Source organism: Trypanosoma cruzi, genomic scaffold, assembly GCF_000209065.1.
Source record: "Trypanosoma cruzi strain CL Brener 1047053516761 genomic scaffold, whole genome shotgun sequence".
Taxonomy (NCBI): domain Eukaryota; phylum Euglenozoa; class Kinetoplastea; order Trypanosomatida; family Trypanosomatidae; genus Trypanosoma; species Trypanosoma cruzi.
The window spans coordinates 11,287-15,662 of NW_001849302.1; the positions used below are offsets into that span (position 1 = coordinate 11,287).

Here is a 4,376-nt window from a genome sequence, read left to right on the forward strand (position 1 = left end):
CACATGTTATCGCAGGTTGGCTCCGCAGCGTTAGGCGACTCCACTGTTTGTGATGATGACTGGCCGTGTGCTCTGCGTCCTGTTGGCTTCTGCAGTGATGCGCAGCTGCTCGTGCGTGTGAGTGACGGGGTGCGTGTGCGGCCCGCGGGTGATGGCGCGGTGACTGCTGGGCACGCGGAAGCTGTGATGGCTGCGGAAGGTGGACCCGTGGCCGGTGGCCCTGGACGAAAGGGGAATGTGAACTCTGAGGACAATAGCAGTCAGGAAGACGAGGAGGGTGGAGGAAGCACCGCGGGTGAGGGCCATAATCCCACCTCGGGAGGGCCACTCACTGCTCCGACGGGGCAGGACCAATCCAGCAGCGACCCACTGCGAAGTGGCACTAGCAATCCGTCCGGCACTGGCAGCGCGTCTGCTGCTCGGATGCGTGCAAGTGGACCGGAGTCTTTGGGCGGAGGGCACGCTGCAGGCACAGCATCCCCATGCTCCGACGCATCTCAGCAGGCAGCAGGTGGAGTGCATGCTGGTGGCGGGAGGACCTCCCAGGGCAGTCAGGCTTCGGAACAAACCGTCACGGGACAGTCACAGGTGCCAGGGACGGCGAAGGAAGCACCGCAGGGCGATGAAGGAGGAGAACCCGGAGCGCAACACGAAGTCGACCAAACCACAAAAATGACTGTGATGAATTGTTGCGCAAAAACAGCGGTGGAAGAGGAGAGCCGCCAGCGGGATCGCAAGATGCACCACGTCTCTATAGTGGCGGGAATGCTCATTATTATTATTATTATTCCCTGCTCTTACCGAAATGTCTAGCCACACGATGTCATCAGGGTGCCGAGGAGGTGGTCGAGCAGCGACATGAGTTTCCTGCTATGAGGCAGCTGCCATTGGGAGAACCTTTCGGTGCAAAGGTCCTTCTTAATGTCCAGCCGTTGGCGCACAGCCAGAGCGTCTGTACATTCTGGAAGCAGATGGTGCAGTGTTTTCTGCGGGCTAATTGTTGCGCTTGTGGAGTCTGGCTGATCCTGCGGTAGCAGTGATTGCCTCCTGGCACTGCTGCTGCGGTGTCGAGTAGCGTCTGGGTTTTGTGTGCAGCGATTTCTGTGCGGTGCTTTTTTTGTGTGGGGAAGACCGTGTCGCAGCAATCGCGGTGGAGGTCGGGAAGCGGTGGAGGGTGTTCCGGATGAAGGCACCGACAGTGACTGATGTGGTTCGTGTGTCCCACCAGTGTGGCGTCACAGTGCGGGCATTTCTTCTTCCGACGCCGTGTGGAGGGCCGTTTCTCCACAGGCGGTGCGTCGGTTTCCATTGTCGTCGGGGGAACAGCTTCCGTCCCGGTGCAGTGGGATCGTCGTTGGAGCGCATGAGAGCGGACTGTTCCGGTGAGGTGTTGCAGAAACGGCGTTGGCTCGTGCAGTCTCTCACAGTCCAGTACAGGCGACCCCAGAGCTCGGATTCCCCGCACCCTGCTCATGCAATGTTTGTCCGTTCCTATTGGTCGAGGGCTTCCTGAGTAATCAGGTGCTTGCCGCCTGGATCTGATGGCCTGGCGCCGCCAAGCAGGTAGTGGTGGGTGTCCTGATGCATGGTGCTACGCCACTTGTTGGTGAGCTGGGTGTTAATGCATGTCAGCAGATCCGTATGCCATAAAGGTGCTATTCCGTGCTCCGTGTATTGCCCGGTTGCCGTGGTCTGCGTCTAATGATCTGCAGGCTCGTTAACATGTACTCCGCGATGTTCGTAGCAAAACTGCAGCTGCACGGACCAGCCGGCACGCGTCAGTGACAAGAGACGCTGCCAGATCCGGTCCTCCGTCCAGTCGGTATGACTGCGCGGGCCCTTGGTGACGGCGGCTAGAAGAGACTGACTGTCTGTAACCACAAGCAGGGTTTTTGCCTGTGCTGGATACGATGGACACTCAGCCTTTCCATGGCCGGGAGCAGTGCACGGGATTCCGTCGTGCGGTTGCATGGGCGTGTGCCGCAGTTGGTACTGGCCTTCTCTATTATCTCCGATGAATTGAGGGATGAGAGCAGTATGCCAATCGCTGCTGACTTGGGAACGTCTACACCGCCATCCGTCGCGAGTATCCACGAACGGTGGCTGTGCAGCGCTAGAGCCTCTTCGCTGACTCTGCGCTTTTCCCGTATCAGCTCTTCCTCGTCAGTTATTGAGTGGTCTATCGGAAGTTCCACGCCAATGGTGACCCGGTGTGCGGAGGCCGCAAACCAGGGAGGAATGGAGCTGCGAAAGAACCGCTCTTCGCGTGGTGAGCTCTGAGTGATGCCATAGTCCTTTGTGTATGCGTCTACGAAGGCATATAGCTCGTCCCGAGATAATGGCGAGATGCGGAAACCTGCGCGAGGCGGTGGCTCAGGCGGAGGTCTCCGCATCCAGTCCATCTGGCAAGCGCGTGTGTTCTCAAATATGGAGAGCCGCGCGCGCAGGCAAAGGACATGGAACGGCGGCATATTAGCCTCTAGAGGTGCGGATTCCGGGTCGACAGTGCTCGGAAATCCGCTGACAATGCGCGCCAGAGTTGCGTACGTCTTTTGCGTCTCATTCTTCGCTGAATCCGTCGCTACTGCCCATATGAGCTCGCTGCCATAGCGTAATTTGGAAGCACCGTATCCAATGACGAACGTACGTGGGTCATGTGGAGATGGCCCCGCCTCTTTATTTGCTATGCAGCGTAGCTGCGATATCCGTTGCGATGTGGCAGCGCATTGCTTGGTGGCCGCCACATTTAGCGTCAGTCGTGGATCTAGATCCATGCCAAGAAGCTTCGTAGTGTGTGACGACCCAATGGCCGTGACTGGAATCTCGCAGCCAGTCACTGCCAGGGGCCACTTTTCTTCGCGGTCATAGACTGACTCCGTGTGCATGGAGAGTGTGGACCAAGCGGCTTCGCACCTCGACTGGTTGGTGGCCATGTCATTTTCCTGACTCCACGCATGCAGTTGTTTGAGAACCATGCCGGCAGTGGGAATGGCGACTTGCTGAGACTGTCCCTTGATGACAATAGAGAGATCATCCGAGCACATGTCCGCTGCGACGTCTGAGAAGCTGTTCAGCAGCGTGAGGAGCGGGTGTGCGTGGAGGGAGAAGATATACGGTCCCAGTACGGATCCCTGAGGAACTCGTCGCAGCTTGGGACGTCGATCACTGAGTTTATTGGCCACTCGTGTCTTGCGTAACAGCCACACAGAAAGTTTCTAAGCCACCTTTGGCGCTTTGCCCCCGGAATATTGGCCAGCAAGCGACTGAGGACTCGATGATCCATGGAGTCAAAGGCCTTGCTGGAGTCTACAAGCACCAACAAGGTCCGATGGGGTCCGCAGTGGAGTTGAGTGCCAATACCGCTCTTCTTGGGAAGGTTCACTTGGAAGTAATCGTTTCTGTTATGCTCAACTTCGTGTATCAGGTGTGCCGGCTGCATCGCCGTGGTACGCATGCTACGATATGCGTACTGGTGGGGATGAGGCGTCCATACCTAAAGCAGTCTCCTCAATACTATTTTCTCAGCGACCTTGCTCACGATGGAAGTAAGGCTGATGGGTCGACATGAAGCCATTAGTGCCGGCAGCCTGCCGGGTTGCAGGAGTGGGACGATGGTGGCTTGTCGCCACCCGACCGGAATCCTGCCGGTCGTCCAGCTGTGGTCAATGCAGCGGAGAGGGAATCGGAGACGCTTCGTCGAAGGATGTCGTAGTGCCTCGCTGTAGACTTCGTGCGGTCCGGGGCCTTGCCGTACGGTGCACTGCGCAGCGCAGAAAGCGGTTCCGTTTGACTGAAAGGGGCATCAAGAGGGGTGGGGGAGAGAGCCTGTCGCAGATGAGGCGGCCGACTCGCTGTTGTTCAGCGGCCCAAGAAGGGAGAGAGAGAAAAAATGTTCAAAGACTTGTTCTGTCCTCGTTGATCTTTGGAAAACTCAACCGCTCTGCGAGGGGGTGATATGGGAGGAATCCATGATTGAGAGCATCCGCTGCTCTTCGTGCTGTCCTGAAATTATTGTGGCCATCGCCCATTAACGCTGGTGTGGGGGATGGTGGAGATGGTTCCCTTTTTCGTCCCGCAATGTATTTTCAGGAGAGCGGTTCGCCTGTATTCAGCGTGCTGATGCGCCGTGGATGCGTGTTGCGCAAGCGCTCTCGGAGTAGGAGGAAAATTTGACTCCTTGTCCGTTGGATCTCCGCCTCACGGTTGGGCGTTGGCAGCCGCAGAAAGCGGGCCTTGCAGTCGGCAGCAATCCGCTCCGCTTCCGCAAGGATGCCATCCCAGAGCTTGGGACCGTCCTTGTGCATGCCGCCCAGTCAATGCTGTTGAAGTGAAACTGCAGGCACTCGCGTGAAATATTTTACGTCGGTTGACTGCTT

At 57.5% G+C, this 4,376-nt stretch overlaps 1 pseudogene, besides 1 other annotated feature; it reads left to right on the top strand.

Annotated features, from left to right (window-relative positions):
* Positions 1–4,376: a sequence feature (areas not merged during assembly with more than two copies in the genome that could not be assigned to a particular haplotype).
* Tc00.1047053510473.10 lies at positions 52–813 on the top strand (annotated as a pseudogene).